This window comes from Mauremys reevesii, linkage group 17 (assembly GCF_016161935.1).
Source record: "Mauremys reevesii isolate NIE-2019 linkage group 17, ASM1616193v1, whole genome shotgun sequence".
Classification (NCBI taxonomy): domain Eukaryota; kingdom Metazoa; phylum Chordata; order Testudines; family Geoemydidae; genus Mauremys; species Mauremys reevesii.
Window position 1 is genome coordinate 16,227,933 of NC_052639.1, and position 22,208 is coordinate 16,250,140.

At 41.9% G+C, this 22,208-nt stretch overlaps 1 pseudogene; it reads right to left on the reverse strand.

The window, feature by feature from the left end:
• LOC120384912 overlaps positions 1 to 22,208 on the reverse strand; it is a 44,083-nt pseudogene that overhangs the window by 18,227 nt on the left and 3,648 nt on the right.

Sequence of the window (22,208 nt, forward strand, 5' to 3'; positions counted from 1 at the left end):
TACACAGCTCTACACACCCGAACAATTCTTCCCCCACTTACACTGCTGCTTTTAGCACTGCAGTGTCCCGCTGTCACCCTGCTTCTGGAGCCTTTCCTCACTGCCTCCCCCGTGCCAGAGCCTTTCACTGACTCAGACCACATTGCAGTGTGGGCACTGCCTGCTTTTCACTATGGCCTTGTCTACACTACCACGATATATTGACCTGTTACACTACTCTAGCTACGTGAATAACACAGCTGGAGTCCATGTAGCTTAGGATGACTTACTGCGGTGTCTGTACCACCCTGCGTTGACGGGAGATGCTCTCCCATTGACTTACATTAATCTTCTCATTTCGGTGGAGTACTGGAGTCGACCGGAGAACAAAACTGCAGTTGAATTAGTGGGTCTTTACCCACTAAATCGAACCCTACTGCATCGATTGCAGCAGCATCGATCCCTGGTAAGTGTAGACATGGCCTATTATATGTAGCTACATGAATGAATGAATGATGAATGACACCCTACATTTCACTTCAAGTGGTGTGAAGTCTGCACAGTCTATATGTGATTCATCAATCCTTATTTGCTCTGGCGCATCTCTACCTTGTGGCATTGGGATTGTGGTGATAAGTGTACCCCCTCTGCAAATCAAGCCAGTCCAGGGGATTTCAAGTTTGGCACCCAAAAACTAAGGTATCCAAAGTCACTACTTGTAGTCACATTTGAAAATGTAGGGCAACATTTCCGTTCACTTTAGGCCATGAAATTATGTCTGCCTGGACTTGCAAACATTTCATTATTTAAAAAAAATTATATGAAATAATCAAATTAAAACACTGTCAGACACACACAGGTATGAGAGAGTGAAGAAGAGGGAATAACTTACCAATTTTTCAATGAAGGTTTCCTAAAACAAAACAAACCAGTGTAAGTGAGTATAGATTACTTAGGCTCTTTGGTTTCAGTAAATACATCTAAAGAAAAGTCTTCATAGCCTCATGATATAGTTTCATTCTATTTTTATGCAATTAAACATTTTTAATGATTCCACTGTGTCTGTAAAATGGCATAAAGAAGCTACGATAAGAGAACAACAGTTTGCACACATTTTGCATTCACTTTCAGCATCAAGGCAAATCCAGTCAGGTGTAAATCATGTAGAATCATGTAAATCATGTAGAATGCTTCATAAATCATTCCAGAGAATGATGTGTGAGCCTCAAAGAATAAAAACAAATTAATATCTGGAGAACATGATGTGCATTTAGAGCCAGATATTTAAAGGTATTTAGATGCCAAACTGCCATTGATTTTCATGGAATTCAGGCATCTAAATACTTCCAAATATCTGACCCTTAGTGTTTCTTTCATAATAACTGCATCTTGCCAGCAGTTCTCCATCTGTTTAACACTTCTTGAACTCCAAAAGGGTCAGTTTCCCCTTCCTATCTTTGCATTACACCAGTTTACTGATGCAGAAATCAGGGCTGAAAAGTGTATCTACACACAAACTCTACTTACAGTGACCTAGAACTTTCTCAAGTTGTCTTTTGTCATGAACTATCTCATGCTTGGTATCCGCCCCCACACAATATTGTCGTTGTAGAAAGTTCAATGAATACTTCTTCAAATATTTTGTTGCTTTCTATTACAATTTTTTTTCACAAAAGTAGGTATTTAATCAGTCAAATAGCCCTTGTGTATAACAGCACACACATGGTGTATCAGCATTATCAACTCCAAGTTTTCAGATAGCCTGACTCAGGCCTCGACTCCTGGGATTGGCTTAAAAAGTGAGATTTAAATAAATGATGTTTTCTTATTCATCTTCTGGTGTTTGAGCTGCTAGTAACCATGTTAATCTGGGAGGCTGAAGAACCCCCGTCGTAAGAGGTTTTTAAAAACCGGTTAGACAAACACGTCAGGGATGCTCTTATTTAACCCTACCACCGAGTGGAGGGATGAACTAAGTGACGTCTCAAAGTCCCTTCTAGTCTTACATTTCTATCATTCTATGGTTTTGACCTTTTCTCCTCAACCATAACTGTCGGTATCAGATTTTTTTTTTGAAAGGTTGAGATTCTCTCACAAATAAGTTTTTCCAATTGCTGCAGCTTTGAGTGGGGGAAATGAGTGAGAGACTTGTACAAAAATTGTGAGAACTGGCAACCCCATTAGTGTGGTGTTCAGTGAACACTCAAGCCCAGATGCACAATGAGACTCTTGTCCCCCTGTCCATTTTGTGTGGCGTTGGGCCTACTCTGCCATTGTATTTGCAAGAAATAGCTCAGGTGCCTGAGTGTAGGAGAGGGGCTCATAGAGAGACACCTCTCTCCAGCTCAACTGAGGTGCCAAACTCGGAGATGGGGCAGGACTCAGACCACACCCCTCTCCTTGGCATCTGCCACTGGCTAGTTTAGATGGACCCTGCCTGGCGTTCTGGCTTTTGTGGCTCTCATTCTTCGGTGCCTCTCTCTCCCCAGTCATTGACCAGGGAGCCTAACTCAGGCTTTGTGGATCGCAGTGCTGTGCTAGCGATTTTCTGGGTGCCATCGTGATGCTCAGCATTTCAACACTCCAGTCTATTTGTGGCTCCAGGTCCTGGTGCCTCAGCAGAACAAGAGGAAGGATGGGAGGAAGTACAGCATTCACAATTTGTTCTCAGTCTGTTCCGTTTGCCAGAGCAGGCTACAGAGTTACAGTCTGTCCTGAATTCTACAAATCACCAGGAGCACCGATCTATACAGGGCTCTGTGTTAAGTAAACGGTGAAGCATCAGGTATGATGAGAGCCAGCCAGGAACTGGAAGAGGGGTATGGAAAGGTGAACAAATTGTACTAGAGGCTCTCTTTGGAGGGAAAGGAGGTGAATTTGGGCTAATTTGGATAACAAACAAAGATTGTCCATGTCATTATTAGGGCCAGACCTCAAATAAATTAGTGGCACAATTGACTAACCACTTTCCCTGCACAGCTACTGTGATAGCACGTGCATAACTGCTCAGACTGTGTTTATCAGGATAACCACATGTTCATACTAAACATATAATGCTGCACCATGGTTATAACCCTGATTCTGCAAAACAGTTCAGCACATGCTTAATCATGTGTGTAATCACATCCCTATTCAGCGGAGCCCGGTCCTATATCATTATTTTCCCTTCTCCTTTCCTCATCTGCTGCATTTTCAGTGCCTGTCTCTTTCATCCTTTCTATGCTGTTCTGTCTAGTCAGTTCTGTCTTGTCCATTGTGAAAGTAGAATGAATTATGTTACAAAATAGATAGGATTAAAGAAATGCTGTCTGTACCTTTAAGGAAAGTCGCTGGAATGCTGGAGTCCAGGTGTCAGGAAAACAGACATTAACATAGAACAATTGCATTTAAGGGCAATTGGTGAAGCATTAGCCTTAGATCGATAGGAGTTAGTAAGGAAGTAGGATATGCATGCTATGCCCCAGGTGAATTTTGCTGTTTTTCTCCTTTGTCCCTTTGTTTGATTCCCGCTCTTTTATCTGTATAAATAAGACTGTTTGGGTCTTGCATGGCCACTCACATTATCTGAATGTTATTGGCGGAGCGCTGTGCTAATAAAAACAGAGTGGTCTGACAAATTGTGAGTCTTGATTCTAACTTTGACAATTTGGAGGTTCCACCGAGATGGCAACCGTCTTCACTGGGGCTGTGTGATCCCTGACCGTTTTGTGGGACGACCGTGGCAGCCGGCACCTGGGCATTTGGCCCAAGCGGTCCTCCTTCTGAACGGAAGGGTGCACAACCACAGTGAAGTCTACGCCATCGAACCTGTTGGTTCCCACTCTGTTCTGGTAGGGATCCCAGGACCTGGCATCAGGAATCTGGTCAGGTAATTATATCTGTGTTTTGTCCGGACTGAGGACTGTCCTGTCTCTGTGTCTATCCGTCCTCTCTGTGGAGTGTTTGAGTCTGGGTGCCGTCTCCGTCCGGGGATTGGCCGACCAAGGGGTTCCTGTCCCCGCGGTCTGAGTGAGTGAAATCTGCACAATCGCAGCCGCACCGCACTTTGGGTAAAAGCCCTGGTGTGAAAGCAAGGGCGATTGAGGCAGTAGCCTGTGGGCTCCTAACCCGAATTTCCTTCTTGTGCGATTGGTGTGTGAAGTCCTCCTGTATGGGTAACCAGACGTCTAAGTCAGGACAGTTCCCTAAACGAACGCTGGCTCATTTTATATATTTAGGATGGGTCCAGACTCCTGTAAGAAGGGTCCGGACTCCTGTAAATTTCTGGAAAAATGGTCTAGGCTAACTCAGGGGGATCCCAAAACTCAGTGGCCACTGTTAAAATCTTGGAACAAAGACCGAGTGGATGTCTTAAAGGACAAACTCGGCCAACCTAAAACGAAATTGGCTAAAGAAGAGGTTAATTGTTTCATTCAGTGGTGGGAAGAGGCAAATCGTAGCTGGACAAAGAAAAAAAAAAACTCGCCTCTCTCAAATATTCAAATAATCAGTTAAAAGCTTTATTAAAAGCCTCCTCTCCCACCACCAGACCGCGCTCCCTTTACCCGTTCTCAAAACCCACCCCGGATCGATCCAACGCCCTTAATACTCCCATCTCATTGTAAAAAGGACAAAAAGCCCCTTGTTCTGTTCCCCTTTGTTGTCTGCCTCAAAAACTGATTCTTTAGAGTTCCACTACCAATTCAGCAAGGAGGGTTGGCTCCTCAACTAGCCCCCACCCTTCCTGGTCCCTTTCCTTAAACATTTATTTCAAAATTGTGAAGTGACCACAATATCACTCACAAACAGTTCATTGGAAAAAAAAGCAGGATCGGGCCCAGAAAAGCAGGCAAGCAACAGATAAAGAAACTGAAAAACAGGTTGGAAGCCCTAAGGGCATAGTGTTGGCAGTAAGAAAAGCAGTAAGTGCAGGCATGAACCCCTGGAACAATACTTAAAATGGTGAAATCTGAGGTGACAAAAGGTGTTATTTTGGGAGATAAACGAGTGATTTAAGGAAAGAGTGAAAAGTTAACTCTACAGAGGCTGGAGAGAATTAAGCAGTTAAACTTTGTGAAAATGTTAAAAAGGACCATGTTAAAGAGAGAGAATTCTTGGTTTCTTTGCAGCTATTCTGAAGGGAAAATGGGCCCTTTTCCAAAAGAATGCCTGTAAATAATCCAAATATATAGAGAGCTATGTAAAAACAAAGCAGTGTAAAGGAATAGAAAATGTGTATGTATCTATTTGTCTGTCAAAATATGTAAAGTTCTAAGAAGCTAAACCAGCACATCTGGTTTGTAAAACTCCTGTTTTGTAGGTGTAAGATAAATTGGTTTTGTTTTTGTTTTTAATGCCACTAAAAATTCATTTGACTCTTAATTCAAAGTTGCAAAACTGACAGACCTTTTTGCAAGACACAGGTAATTAGTGTTGTTTGGCTTTGGGATTTAGCATTTAACCCTTAAGGGGTAACTTGATTCTTTATAAAATTTAAAATGTTTTTTTTAAATAAAAACCAAGTCATGGCTGCAATAGGGCAGTCAAAATCAGGAGAATAGGGAGAGATTCTGGAGTCTTTTTGTTTGTTTGGTTGTTTGTTTGTTTTTTTTGTAACAATAGCAGATACGAACTGTAGTAAAAAAAAAAAATTTTTAACAGTGCCCCTCTGAAGCAACAGGTGAGGTGCATAAAACAAAAAGAAGCAATGTTAAAAACATTGAGCCTTAAAATGGCTCTGTGTAATCAGACTGTCACTTTTGATAAGGGTACATGAAAACTCTGTAAGAAAAAAAAAAAAACAGTTACATCGTATGTAAAAATTGATATGGCTAATGTTTTAAAAAAAAAGTTGTAGTATAGAAGGAATGTGCTTTTTCCCTAGAACATGTGCAGTGTATATTGTAAAAAGGGGTAAAAGAAATACAAATGAAATATGCTACTGAATTAAAATCCTATTAGGGCTCCAAAAAGAGCGCAATAGACTGTTTTCTTTTTCAGATCTCTGTGTGTTTTGTAAGCTGGAGTTGAAAGTGGAAAGAAATCAAAACTCTGGTGAAAGTTGATTGTGTCCCTTTTAAGGCAGAGTCTCTGAGCTCTGCTGATGGCTTTGAATCCAAAAACAACAACAACAACAACAACAACAAAAACATGGTATAACAAGATATCTTTAATAGATTTGATGCTAATGTTATTGTTAATATTAAACATTGAAATATGGTAATGATGCTTCTCAGCTATTACCTGTGAATAAACTTAAAGCTTAACACAGCAGGAAAAACATTACAAACTTGGTCTGCTATATAAGAAGAAAAACTTGAGGTACACCATCTCATGAATTTAATAACTAAACAGTGGAATAATTTCCCCATAACCCTTAAAAAGTAGAAGCCATTAAAACCTGGCATGCCTATATAAAAAAAAAAAAAAAAACACAGGAAAATATGGAGGTAATTCCTCTGTTTTCCCTGCAATCAGCAAGGGTATTTGTAAAAGAAAGGAATCTTTTAAGCGACAATCAATGCCACCCTGAAAGGGGTAGAAAAATGTTTTTTGTCTTTCAGAAAATCAAAAAAAAAAAGCTAATACCAGCTACAGAACAACCTATTACAAAAACAAATGAAAGTTAAAAAAAACATACTGCAATAGCTATGAAATGTACTGAAATGCAGATATTTAGAACATAAAATGTTTTGTGGATGCAGTATGTCTCCAGTACGGTAAGACAAAATTTGTTAAGTGAAAAAAAATTGTTATTAAAATTGCACACCAACAGGCTCTGGAAGCAAAGATATGGAAAGTTAGCCCACTCCACAGATTGCACCTGGGATCCTTCTGGCTACCTCAGACCTCAAGCCAGTGGGCTGGGGAGGAAGGGAAACTATTGGACACTAGAGGTTGTACCAAGTGGACTCCTCAAAAGTGGGTATGCTTATCCATGCCTGTTGCTCCAAAGCCCTGTAGTAAAGGCATCTCACTAGGATCCTGTATGTGGGATACAATTAATAATTAGGCCAAAGTATTGTATAACGGGCAATGTGTGTGTTAATTCTTGGAAAGAAGTGTTTTAAAAGGATAAAAGTGTTAGCAACCCATCAGTAGACAAATGTACATGTAATGTAAGTACTGTGTTTACCAATAATCACATTTACTATTTGCCACAACCAAAAAGTCTCAGCTTACTGTAAGCACTGATTTAGCTGAGTTCTCTATCAGTCTTAGCATTGAATGGCAAACAGTTACCAATTATCTGTTTAAAAAGGTAAAAAGGTAACATAGTTCCTAAAAACAAACAAAACAATATGGGAAACAGAACCATTCATATTATCTGGATGGTCTCCCACAACTACTGGCATACTAATGTTACTACCCCTAATTGTTTTTGGTTTTAAATTGTATGTGTTTAATTGAAATGTTTAAAATATACTGGTGGATAAAACAAATGTATGCAAAGCTAGAGCCACAGGCCCAAATCACCTCCCAGTATTTTACTACATAAGAAGTGACACTGGCGATTAATAATCTTAGTGTCAAAAGGGGGATATGGAGGAGCTGGACTTTATAATGTATAATTTGATTTCATCCTACCAGCCACCCTTTTTGAATAGCAGAAAGAAATGACCCTCTGGGACTATAGGATTCTGTTTTCCCATATGCATTACAAATTGGGCCCTCTCTCTAACTCTTTGTTTTAAGATTTAGGTAGTAAGAGACAGGATTCTCTATTGTGTCTATGTTAAGTAAATTAGAGAAACATTGAAGGCCTGGGTCTCAATGTAAATTGTCTTGGTTATTAATTGTAAAACTTAGCAAGGTTCAATTTGCAATGCCTTTTTTGCTCTATATAAAATACTACTGTTTGTATTCTCAATCTGTTTGTGTGAATGAGGAATGAATGCATCAGGAAAAGATAAGGTGTGAAGGCCATTGTTATAGCCAGAGTCAAGGAAAGAAGCAAAAAGACTTAAAGAGTATCAAAGAATCATCAGGCACTGCTTACTACCCAGATGGCTGTTAAACTGTCTGGCATCCGCAGCATGAGTACATGCTTTGCCGTGTAAGAATGCACCACCCCCAGCAAACCAATCACCACCTCAGGACCACGCAGAGTCAATTTTGACTCCAGAAGATGACGTAGAGGAACAGCCTGCAATACCTTACAATCTACGTTCTCGTAAGGGTTGCCAGAAGCAGACGACTACCTAAAGCAAGGCCCAAGAAAAAGCAGTAGTGAGCCTAGCGCCTGCTGCCTGGTGGACATAAAACTGTGACTACAGTTCCCTCAGTTGAGGTTGTCAGAACCAGAAGGGCCCTGCCTCCAACATGCGCCTCTGGTGGTGCCTGTTCCTCGGCTGTTGGTGTCTGAAGGTCTGGGGAGTCCACAATGACAATTCTTTTATCCAGCAGCAAGTGTGGATAGCTCAGACCCTTAATATTTCTAAATGCTGGGTCTGCAGCCACATCCCAGCCCACTCTCAAACTGATGTTCCTGTCCTGGCTCAATTCCCCAGACCTCACTGGAGGACTTTGTCCGTTTAACACAATATGGAACAGTAATGACACCTGGGAAGAGACTATTGGCAGTTCCTTTATCCCACTTGGGGGAGTAATACACCAGGCAAAAAGGCTCCTGAGGTTACAAGCAGTAGTTGAAATAATGGCAAATGAAACCGGAGAAAGTTTAAAAACTCTGGCCAAAGAAACAGGGGCGGTCCGACAGGTGGCCCTTCAAAACCGTCAGGCATTGGACATAGTGCTGGCGGCCAAAGGAGGGACCTGTGCACTCATTGGAAAAGAATGTTGTGTGTATATACCTGACAATACCAATGAGGTAATAGATCGCGCTAGCCACTTAGAACAAATCGCATATCTTCCCCATGAAGAGCCGAGTTCTTTATGGAAGTGGCTAAGTAACCTGTTCAATTTCTCTGGCATAGGAAACTGGTTGTTTCAGGGAGCCCTGACTATCCTGTTTGGAATCTTAGTGATTTTTGTATGTTTTCAGTTAATCTCCTGTTGTATCCAAAATTGTGTAAAATATGCCACCCAGGTGACTGCCCCAAAACAGAGTGCTAATATGATGATTTTAAATATTGCTGATGAACAAAAAGATAAAGAACGGTTAATATGTGGAACCCAGTCCATCGTTGGTCATGGCGAAGCGTGACCAAAAGGAGGGATTGTGAAAGTAGAATGAATTATGTTACAAAATAGATAGGATGAAAGAAATGCTGTCTGTACCTTTAAGGAAAGTCGCTGGAATGCTGGAGTCCAGGTGTCAGGAAAACAGACATTAACATAGAACAATTGCACCGTTCAAGGGCAATTGGTGAAGCATTAGCCTTAGATCGATAGGAGTTAGTAAGGAAGTAGGATATGCATGCTATGCCCCAGGTGAATTTTGCTGTTTTCTCCTTTGTCCCTTTGTTTGATTCCCGCTCTTTTATCTGTATAAATAAGACTGTTTGGGTCTTGCATGGCACTCACATTATCTGAATGTTATTGGCGGAGCGCTGCACTAATAAAAACAGAGTGGTCTGACAAATTGTGAGTCTTGGTTTTAACTTTGACACCATTTACCAAGTATCTTTTCTAAAGAGGAAATCTTCCCCCCCCCTCTTATCACATTGTATTCGCCTCTTTAGGCCTTTACCTCTTAACCTGAAGAGAAAAGCAGCAACGCCTATCAAAACAAAGGAAATAACCAGGAGCAAGTACAGAGCCACCATCCAGGGAGACACCCTTGGGAAAAAAGGACCTGAAAAACAAAACCCCAGAGAGATGTGGTAATTTGGGAAAATAAAATACTTGTATCTCAGAAAAATACATCCCGGCAAGATTTATGAGATAAGGTTGTAAATGCTCTTGTTTGAGCAACAAAACATGCCAGAAACTGATTTTAAACACTGTTTCAGCTACATAATTTTGACAGGGTAGGGAGGGATGAAAGTGCATCAAACAAAGGGAAGTGAGACTCTCATATTTCTAATGTGGAAACCAGCCAGAAGGAAGTCTGCAGAAGAGAAGAATGAGCAGGGGATTTGATAGCTGCTTTCAACTACCTGAAAGGGGGTTCCAAAGAGGATGGATCTAGACTGTTCTCAGTGGTAGCAGAGGACAGAACAAGGAGTAATGGTCTCAAGTTGCAGAAGGGGAGGTTTAGTTTGGACATTAGGAAAAACTTTTTCACTAGTAGAGTGGTGAAGAACTGGAATGGGTTACCTAGGGAGGTGGTGGAATCTCCTTCCTTAGAGGTTTTTAAGGCCCGGCTTGACAAAGCCCTGGCTGGGATGATTTAGTTGGGTTTGGTCCTGCTTTGAGCAGGGGGTTGGACTAGATACCTCCTGAGGTCCCTTCCAACCCTGAGCTTCTATGATTCTGTGATTCTATGATTCTAAAGAATGGGGGAGGGGAATATGAAAGTGTCACAAAGCAGACGTGAAAGGGCTGGGGGGGAGGGGTGTGTTTGTTTCTCAACGTATTTTTAAAATAATCCCTGCATGTGGAAAAAAAAAAATCAGCACTCCCTGAAGTAATAGCTAAATTTAGGCCATGTACAAGTTAATGATCAGAATGCAGTGGTGACTGTAATACTGTGAAACACATCACACACACATAGTCATTTAAAAAAATATTAAAGACAGCAAAGATATGAATGGAATAGGAGCTATTTCTGTATCCATCGGCCAAATCCAGGTTCCAACGTTGAGAAAAGTGGAGGAAGGGGAACTGTAGCTCATTTCATTTCTCCATTAAAGTATTGGTTTAATTAATACACATAGGAAGAGAACTGATATTGGGCTTATCAAATTCACCAACCCCACCCCCACAATTTTTTAAACTTTATGTCAATGAAGTTGATAACATTAAATTCACTCATGTAATTTAACTCAGTCAGTTAACTATAAAATCCTTCTTAGTAGCTGTTCTCTACTTGCTGTACCTGTAAAGGGTTAAAAAGTCTCACTGAGATGCAGAGGTAAACTTAAAATGAGCTGGCACCTGATCAGGGGAACCAATAGGGAAGCTGGACCCTTTCAAATTGGAAAAATCGGCTGGGTGCAGGGTCTCTGGTCGGAAGAGAGAAAACAGAGAGCAAATATGCTGTAACAAACTTGAGCCAGGTATGAGAAATCATCTACAGCATAGCTAGAAACTACTCACTGGAACCCCCAGATATGTAAGTAGATTAGGAAATGTTAGAATATGCGATCAGGGATCTTTTTGTGCTAACCCCAGGTGCTTTCGTTTTGTTTTGCTTGTAACCTTTAAGCTGGACCCAAAGAAAGTCATTTTTGGTGTTTAATCCCTAAACATCCTGTTTTTTTCAGATGTGGTTCCTATTTTGTTCTTATAATAAAATTTACCTTTTTTTAAAAAGAATCCTTTGATTCCAGCGTCCTTAGACAAAGGGTTGGTCTGTGCTCACATTGCTAAGGCAACTGGTTGGTATTTTATTCTCAAGCTTCCCCAGAAAGGGGGTGAAGAGGCTTGGGGGGATATTTTGGGGAGATAGGGATTCCAAGTGACCCTTCCGTGAATATTTTGTGTAAATCACTTGGTGGTGGCAGCAATACCTGTCCAAGGCAGAGGACTGTGAGCCTTGGAGGAGTTTTAACCTAAGTTGGTAGAAGATAAGCTTTGGGTGTCGTTCGTGCAGGCCCCCACCTTCTGCACTCGAAGTGGCAGAGTGGGGAATTTTAGCCTTGGCAGGGACCTAATAAAAGATTTTGTCATCCTGCTCTTCCTAATGATTGTGAGATGTATGTACAGATGATACTTAAGAAGGTGTGTGTATGTACTGAAAATACGATCTACAAACTGTGTCCCAGGCAGAATGGACTGACAGGTTTCTTCCAGACAGGAGATAAGATGAAAATTCAGCATTGTACGTCAATACAATGGGAGCCTCAGCTGAATATGGACTAAACAGGAATATTTGAAGAAACCTTGCAGCCAGCATCCGGGAACCAGGGGAGTCATACAGACTTTGAGGACAAAAATGATAGATTCTGGGGTCTAAGAGGAAGACAAGACAGACATTTTGTTATTCATCCCAGCACTTTTTGCATCCGTGAGTGGTGGATCCTAGCCATGTGGGCTGGTGATGCTGGGAAGGACTGTTTTAGGCAAGAAACTACTTTAGACAAGGATTTTAGTCTCTTCAAGTTAAGTTTAGCCTCTAATAAGCATGTTATACTTTTGTTTTACGTGTAACCATGTCTGTTTACATTATCTTTACTCTATCTCTTAAAACTTCATCTTTGTCAATAAACTTTGAATTGTTTTCACTATAATTATACCTCAGTACACAGTTGTTATAAAGGACCTGATCCTGAGTTGTATACCAATCAAGCTGTGTGTATACTGTTCCCTTGGGAAGAGTGAACCTGGTAGTTACTGGGACTGTCAAGTGGACAGGGGCTGGACACTACAGGAGGATGCTTCAGAGGAGCTTGGGACCTGGGATGTCCCTAGTGTTAACCTGCAAGGCAAAGCCAGGGCTGGCAGATTGCTTGGGGGGTGACAGGCTGGTGGTGCCAGGGAGCTGACACCAGCTTAGCACTCTCTCCCTGAGTCAGGCGGTACCATGGTGACTCTCAGTCTTGGGAACCCCCAAGAAAGTGTCATGTTACTTATTCACCCTGGACAAGAGAAGACGACGTGTCTGACATTTAACATTTTCGAAGACATTAACAGTAAATGAAAAGGATGAGCACTCATGAGACCTTTAACAGTAGCTGTCTTTGGTGTAAATACTTTCATATTATTGATCGGTCATAATTTATTTCACCAATTTTCATTTTATGTACTTATTAACTATTGGTGACCACTGTGTGTTGTTTGGATAGTAACTGACCTGCTATATAAACTGTCGACTCCTTTTCTTGGTTGAGGAGGGTGTTCCTGATCTGACAGGACAGGCTCTGGTTAGACGTCTCTGACAGAATGATAGAACTCTGTGTCTCGAATAGCCCCTTGGGGTTTTGTTTCTGACAGTGACGTTAAAGGCTGTCCACTGGGATCTCTCCACAGCACCTCAGGCTCTGGGTACCACCCAGCTGATCGACACACCATTCAAATCCCTCCAGCCTGATAACCCTCAACGGAGATGAGAGGAGCAGAGCCCAGACCTGAAGGAAAGTGGGATAAACTGCTTAAATTCTCGATGCTAACTTATATGACTATTCAGTGTAAAATATAAACACTTAAATCTCTAATAAAAAGGAATGGATGGATTTCCCCTCTGAATTCCTAGTACTCAGCATCCAGGAAACTATGGCCTGGCTCCAGCAAAAAACTTAACCACATTCTTAATTTTCTTTTCAAACATATCTTCCAGTGAGATGCCCCGCATTCCCTGATCACCTCCAGTTTGATCTTAAGCCCCATGAAGTTTGAGTTCTGTGAAATTCAGGGGGCAACTCTCTGCTCATGCGTCTTATCATGACACTTCAGATCTCTTGAACTTCAGTTCTGATGTTTTTGCCTGCGTGGTTGAGGAAGGATGTTCTCTGAGAAGGACTCTAAAGTAAGGAACTAACTTAAGAGCTAGCTGAAGTGTTTGGTTTGAAACTTTTTCTAGGGAGGGTGTGGGAGGTCCATGAAAACTGGAAAACTCTGAAGGAAAAATTTCAATTAAAATGAACACTCTTATTTGTGTAGAAATGTTTCTGGGAGCTCAGACCCATTTCTTAGCCAGCTCTAACTGCCCCCATTTCCTTGGCCTTGCAGACCCTTAATATGATGAATTTTGGAGAGTGTTGCAAAGCTCATCTATTCTCTCAATATGTTTTTTTTATGGGATGTGTTGAATGAGGCTGAGTGGAAGGAAGTGGGAGGGGTTCAATTCATTGTGCTGGGAAGATTTTCTGTTGACAATAACTTGACTTGACAATCAAAAAGTGTTTAGGCATCTGCTGACTATTGTGCAGTACTCAGATTACATCCCCCCTACCCCCACCACCACCCAATGCAAAACAATGTTGAGAGAAGCAGACTGGAGCAAGATGCCTCCTTTTCATTGAATAAACACTGTCTTAGCGTTCAACAGTGGCTGGGATTTGAAAGTGTGTGAATGTGGAAAACACTGAAGTAAATCTAAAGGGCCAGAGGAAGGATCTGAAGGAAGAGGGAATTATTGTGTATGCACCTTCAACAAGGGGGTTGGGAGTGGATCCATCTGTTTCAATAAGGTTTGATTCCTTTCCTGTCTCTGGGATTCCCACTATGGGACCAACAGCAGTGTTATCATATGTGACTACATGGCCACCAGGGAAGCTGTAACCTTTTAAATCTAAAGAGGTCTGGGGTGAGGAGAGGAGGGACAACCTGAAATGCAGAGAGACACATGTTGAAGATGTCAAACAATTTTTCAGGGCTGCTGGAAGTCTAAATAATATTGTCATGATAATATACAAATGAGGGGGGGAGGGAATGTTGTATCAAAAGGAAACACCAGCCCAAGCTACTGACCTGCTACTTTCAGTTCCAACAGGGATTCTTCATGAAAAACACTTGATCGAAAAAAGCACCTGTACTGTCCTTCATCAGAGGGTCTGACATGGTGTATTCTCAAGGCTACGCTTCCATTGGCAATGTCATCTCTCAAAAATTCTGTCCTTCCCTGATATTCTGGCATCTGCCTTTCATTCTGATCGTCCCCATCACGATAAAGGTGCACAAGTGAATAGAACTGGGACCGGTACCATCTCACCTCCATGTCCTCACCTGCAGTGGCCATGACAGGGTGGTCAGGTCCAATCACTTTAAATTGAGCTATGAAATGTAGCAAAGAGACAAAGAAAATAAATATTAAAAAATGAACTTTGGATTAAAATGTAATCATTACAAGCGACGTGTTATATGTCATTACAGCTAGTCTAATGCTACTCACCTCAGCTATAAGGAGGAAATAAGACATTGTTTTGCTAACATTAAAATAAAATCTTAAAACTGTTGTAGCCAATCCAGGACCCCCATATTTGGAGCAGAGACTTGAAATTTGGCAGGCAGATAGTGCTGGAAATCAGAGAGGTGACTCTTGTTGGCCCTATGAAAATCCACCCATATTTGGTCAAGTTATAATTCTCTGAAAACCACCATTTGTGCATGTGCAATAGAGATGATTTGTTTATTTCTCGTTTGGGTCTGTGTGTCTGTATGCGGGGGGGGGGGAGGGGAGGTTAGACTTAAGGTCAGAAGGGACCACCATGATCATCTAATCTGACCTCCTGCACAACGCAGGCCACAGAATCTCACCCACCCACTTCAATAACAAACCCCTAACCTATGTCTGAGTTACTGAAGTCCTCAAATCATGGTTTGAAGACCTCAAGCTGCAGAATCCTCCAGCAAGTGACCCGTGCCCCATGCTGCAGAGGAAGGCAAAAAAGGTTGCCTGTTAGGTCTCCAAAAATTCCATCTTCTTCGAGCAAGCTCCAGCCTCACTGTCTATTCGCTGCACGGACTGTGCTCTGACAGCAAGGCCCTTCCTTCTACACTGAAAGTGATCCCAGGCTCCACTGTGTGGTATTGGACATGACTGTGTCAAGATGCACATGCACAAGGGGCCTGAATTCTAGCATGTCCTAACTTCCAGTGCTTGACTTTACAACCTTAACATTCATGTAATTCTGTGTAGGCAATTGTAGGGGGAGCAGGCAGTGACTGCTCTATTTTTGGTTGCATAACATACTTTGTTCTTCATTTTCTGGATGTCAAACTTCAGAAGTGCTGAGCACTCAGAGCTTCAATGGAAGTGTCTACTCAATCGTTACAGTAGTAAGGAGTTTAGGCATTACAAGAGGCTGAGTTTCAAGCCTGTCTCAGATCCTGAGTCACTGTGGGGTGTTGCACTTTACTTTTCAGTTTCCCCATCTGAAAATTACCTACCCAACTACTTCCCTTGAGTGTCATAGAGATTAATTAGCTGTCCACAGAGTGCTCAAAACATATAAAAACGTGACCTACTCTGAAAGAAATGACACCTCGGACGTCTCACATTGGGGCCTACATTTAATGGTGAGCTTTGCAAATTTTGGCCTTAATCACTCCGTGCCTCAGTTTCCCACCCCTAAAATAGTAACAAAGAATAACACGGAACACTTCCATTTACTCAAATGGCCCGAGGGACGTCTGAAACTTTTGAATGAGCGGGTGTTCGGATAAAGGGAAGTGCTATTTTGAAGTGTGTTGTGGGGCTCCCTGATGAGAGAGGAGACCTGGCTAGTTGCACAGACAGCAGTTTGATCTGGACACAATGTTGCAGCCATGGAACCCCATTGTGAGTGGATACATTGTTGCACTTGTGTAGCGCAAATGAGACTCACTGCTGTAAATTGCTCTCCTTGTTATCTGAACCCCCACTGTTTACAGAGGGGGACACACTGTGGAGTTTCAGATAAAGGGAATTTGGATAATGGGCAGTGTCTTCTACTCTGCTAGCTCACACCAGAAATGAGAAGATCAAACATTCATGTTTGTGAGGCACTCAGGACACTTCAGTGATGGATGCCCTAGAAAAGCCCACAAGGTTGTTCATTTCCTATTCAGTGCAATGAGGCACAGCTCCCTCATTCCCTGAGCACCATCCAATCCTGTCCCTTGGATACATGAGGAAGGAGACTGATGGGAAATTAATGTGTGACTGTGTATATATGAGGGAGCTGAATAATGTTGCATCTGTAATCTTAAATCTGGCATTTCCTAATCTTTGAGTGTTCGACTTTGCACCCCAAATATATACTACACCCCCACCAAACAAAACAAAGCAAACTCCCTCCTTTTAGCAGAACAACAACATTGCAACCCTTACTTCAAAGTGCCAATGACAGAGCTCTCCACTTTCCCCAGATGTAGCTATCGGAGGATTTATACTGGCACTGATAGATACCAAAGCCTCTGTGCACTTTCAGCTGATCATTTACGTGGGGTAACATGCTCCTTTTCACCATAATGCTGGCAGTCTCAGGATCCCTACATGCTGAACCTAGCTTGCCTTCCTCCTTGCCCCTGCCCAAAATCCCATCGATCAATGTAGTATTTCAGGAATAGAGAAAGTGTCTGCATTATGCCATCCTGCTTTAAATCTTGACAAACTCTTACCAAATTCCTGTACAAAAGGTAAATCAGGAACAGAGCTGTCAGGATTTGTGGGTGGGGAGGGGTAACTATTTGTGTTACATTGTTTAACACGCTTGCTGAGAAACCTCAATGCCAGAGGTAAGTGGAGAGAGACTCCAGTGTTTTTCGTTAATGGTTCCAAGGCCATATTGAATAGAAGAGGTGGATGCTGGCAGATGGTATCAGCTGGGCTGCCTGAGATGACAGCTCTCTGATTTAAATAGAGTGCCAGGGAACTGTCAGTGAAAGGTCCCTGATGGGTCAGCTTGTTTTGCTCCTTGGTCTAGCTGACTCCAGATCTGTTGATCTTTAGTCCAGACTGCCAGCCCAGCCCTAAATATTCCCCTTGATTTGGGGAAAGGACAAACTGAATCAAGAATGACTGGGTTTAGATGGAGTGGGAAGATTTCTTTTCTAGATACTAGAGCAGTTTGCAGTTATAGTTTGTGTTTGGTTATGTATACATTTAACTGTATATGTTCCGAAAGGTTGGAATTGACAGATATAATATCTTTAGCATATGGATATGTATCTATCTATCACAAGAGCAGAAAGCACACTGAAGCCGTGGGAATTTCTTACCTGAGTCTCCTTTGTGAACGGACAGAATAATGAAGAACATGATGTAGCCAGGCCGAGAGGAACTCATTACAGGGCCATGAGGGAAGGAGGAAACCTTCATTTTCCTTATAACTATATCAGGACAGCAAGAGAGAAAAATGAGCATAACGCAGAGATTGTGACAAGAGAAAAACTGGAGACTGGAGTATGAAGAATAGATGAATACTTTAGGCAAAAAATCTGGACTTTTTCATGATCTTTTGCTATTTTTTGACCAGCTTACAAGAGCTAATCATTTTTTTTCCAATGACATCTCAGCAAAAAGTGTATTGACCAACTCTAAAAGGACATGGCCTCTCAAAGAGCACAATGGTAAGTAACTGTGTTTTGATCACCACTGTAAGATTCTACAAAAAAGCTGCCTATAAACTGAAAAATCTTATTGCCTCACTGCTTCTTTAAAGCTGTGTAAAGAACTGATTCTTCAGTTGGTGATAGTTCCAATAATAATAAGTCATATTTATTTTATTTTTTTAAAGTTAAAAAATTCCGGTTGACTCAGAATCTTTTTTTAAAATAAATTTCAGCAAATCAAGAAGTAAATCTGTATAACATTTCACATTTCATTTGACCCAGAATCAATCATAGAAAAGTAGGGCTACATGGCCCTCCAGAAAGCCACGAGTCCATCATCCCAGGCTGAGACAGGATTAAGTATACTTGAAACGGAACATTTAACTTCCTTTATTTTTTAAAGCTTTGTAATTTAAAAAAAAATAAAATAAAATTGAAGTAAAATTCTAAATGAAAAGTCATCTTAAATAAAAAATTGAAGCATTTAATTTAAAAAATACTGAAATGAAACTTCATTTTTTCATTTTGTTTTTCTTTTTACCAAAACAATTCAGTGAAATCAACACAAAGTAACTCTGAGCGCTTCCCATCAAGTGTCCCATCACCAGCCACTTGCAGATCAGCTACATGCCATTGTGGGCAGTCTCATCATACCATCCTCTCCATAAACTTACCAAGCTCAGCCGTGGAGTCAGTTAGGGGTTTTGCCCTCACTGCTCCCCTTGGGAGGCTGCTCCAGAACTTCACTCCTCTCATGGTTAGAAACGTTCCTCTTATTTTAAACCTAAACTTGTTGATGGTCAATTTATATCCATTTGTTCTTGTGTCCACACTGGCACTTAACTTAAATGACTCCTCTCCCTCCCTGGTATTTATCCCTCTGGTGTATTTATAGAGAGCAATCATATCTCCCCTCAGCCTTCTTTTAGTTAGTTAGGCTGAACAAGCCAAACTCTTTGAGTGTCATCTCACAAGGTAGGTTTTCCATTCCTTGGATCATCCTAGTAGCTCCTCTCTGTACCTGTTCCAGTTTGAATTCATCCTTCTTGAACATGGGAGACCAGAACTGCACACAGTATTCCAGATGAGGTCTCACCGGTGCCTTGTATAATGGTACTAACACTTCCCTGTATCTACTGAAAGTACCTCATCAGATGCACCCCAGGATCATTTTAGCCTTTTTCACAGCCGCATCACATTGGCGGCTCATAGTCATTCTGTGATCAACCAATACGCCCAGGTCTTTCTCCTCCGTTACTTCCAACTGATATGTCTCCAGCTTATAGGAAAAAATTCTTGTTGTTAGTCCCTAAATGCATGACCTTTCACTTTGCACTATTAAATATCATTCCATGTCTATTATTTCAGTTTACAAGGTCATCCAGATCATCTTAATTATATTCTGGTCCTCTTCCATATTGGCAATGCCTCCCAAGTTCTTTGTATTGTGGGCAAATTTTATTAGCACATTCCCACTTTTTGTGCCAAGGTCATTAACGAAAATGTTAAATAAGTTTGGTCCCAATACTGATCCCTGAGGAACTCCATTAGTAACCTCCTTCCAGTCTTTGTAGTCTCCCCTTTAACCAGTTCCTTGTCCATCTTTCAATTTTCAAATTGATCCCCAACTTCTCCAATTTAACTAACAATTTCCCATGTGGAACTGTATCAAATGCCTTACTGAAATTCAGGTAGATTAGCTCTATTGCATTTCCTTTGCCTAGAAAATCAGTTATTATCTCAAAGAAGGAGAGCAGGTTGGTCTGGTACAATCTACATTTTGTAAAACAATGTTGTATTTTATCCCAATTACCATTTGCCTCTATGTCCTTAAATACTTTCTCTTTCAACATTTGTTCCAAGACCTTGCCTACAGCTGAGCTCAAACTTACAGGCCTGTAATATCCTGGAACACTTTTTCCCCCCTTTCTAAAAAATAGAAACTATATTAGCAATTCTCCAGCAATAGGGTACAACTCCCTAGTTTACAGATTCATTAAAAATCCTTGCTAATGGGCTTGCAATTTCATGTGCCAGTTCCTTTATCTTTAATTCCCTTCACACCCAAGCTAGCTACATTATAATTAGCTTGGCTATGTCTATGTGAGCTGCAGTCAGACCCTTTGTCTTCACTATAAAAAGTTTGAGCAGTTAAACAATATAGCCAACATCTATTTTTCAGTAATAAACTGACATGGAGTTATGTCTCCCTGTCTCTTTCTCTCTCCTCTATCATTTGGGTTTCTTCCATTTGCTGAAGTTTAAGTGCTTTCTATATTCTTGCCATGATCCATTTCGTGGGGCCTTTTCTGAAATTTACATTTTTGGTATCCTTCAGTGGGTTTCAAAATTGTTCAGACCTTGATTTGTGTATGTAACATGATATTTTGCTTCCAGATATTGGAGAACTGACCATGTTTCTCCTGACATAGCTTGTCTATTTTGTAGTTTGTTAAACGTAGAAGTCTGACAATTCATGATCCAGTGTTTGGAATGTGTAAAAATATTTTCAACAGGGTCGCAGGAATGACTCCTCTAGGGACATTAGCGTATTTCAGAACCTTCTCACAAATAGGCAATGCTGTTCTAAATCCACATCTGCCTATTTTCTTAGCAATTTACATCTTCACAGGACTGAAAAAATCGCTTGCTACCATTCCCTGTTGCAGCAGGTGAGTGAATGTTAATAACCCGCTTTTGGCATGCACAGAAACTGAGACACAAAGAACTTGATCCTTCACTCACTCAAGACAGTGGTGACGTCAATGCAGGCAGGGTCAGGCCCAAGAACGGGGGGCAGGGAGGGGACTTATTTCTCCAAGGTTTTTATTTATTTATTATTTATTATTATAAAGAAATTTATTTCACCATGTGACTCTCCAGCCATCAGACTATGCAGCTGAAGAGCAGGATTTGGGGGAGGGGGAATCCTCCTTCATCATGGGGCTGGGTCCTAGGAATCCAGCATGGCCTAACTCTCTCTCTATGTAAAAGGATAAAGGGACACAAATCAGATATTAGGAATGGCAATATACAAAAACCTGTAGGAGACACTTCAACCTCCCTGGCCACACAATAGCAGATCTTAAGGTGGCCATCCTGCAGCAAAAAAACTTTAGGACCAGACTTCAAAGAGAAACTGCTGAGCTTCAGTTCATCTGCAAATGTGACACCATCAGCTCAGGATTAAACAAAGACTGTGAATGGCTTGCCAACCACAAAAGCAGTTTCTCCTCCCTTGGTGTTCACACCTTAACTGCTAGAACAGGGCCTCATCCTCCCTGATTGAACTAACCTCGTTATCTCCAGCCTGATTCTTGCTTGCATATATATACCTGCCCCTGGATATTTCCACTACTTGCATCCGACGAAGTGGGTATTCACCCACGAAAGCTCATGCTCCAAAACATCTGTTAGTCTATAAGGTGCCACAGGACTCTTTGCTGCATTTACAGATCCAGATTAACACAGCTACCCCTCTGATACCTAACTCTCACAGTCAGTTCTCCAGCCTAATTCGGGACTGAGGCGCACCCTGTAGTGGAGAGATCCCTCTTTCCCTTCCCCATGCACCCCACGGGTGCTGAAGTAATGTTGCTCAGGGCTCTGTGCCACCCCTTTACATCACAGATCGCTTTCTCACACAAGAAGGATGTGGCTTCCCTTTAGTGATAACACCTGGTCCCCTGATAACCCCTGAAGTGTAAAGAGACAGGACCACTGTCACGGAGTGTAGGGGAGTCAGACCCTGCACCCCCGGGCTCCCTGCCGATTCACCAGGACTCTCAGCCAGCCAGTAAAGCAGAAGGTTTATTTAGACGACAGGAATACAGTCCAACACAGGTCTTGCAGGCACAGATAACAGGATCCCCCCCTGTTAGGTCCATCTTGGGGCCCCATAACCCCCATCGGGGATCAGAGCCCTCTCTCTCTGCTTCCCCTCTTTTCCCAGCCAACTCCAGTCTGCCCCCCCCTCCGGCCCCTCCTCTCTGCTCAGCTTCTTTCCCGGGCCAGGAGGTCACCTGACCCCTTTGTCTCCAACACCTTTAGATGCACCTTTGCAGGGAGGGGCCGGGCCATCAGTTGCTAGGAGACAGAGTGTCAGGCATTCGGCCTAGCATTCCCAGCCCCCAGTAAGACCAGTCCCATTTCGTCACACCTCTCCCCCCTTCGAGACCGAACTGAGCGGGGTCACTCCAGCCAGTGACCTG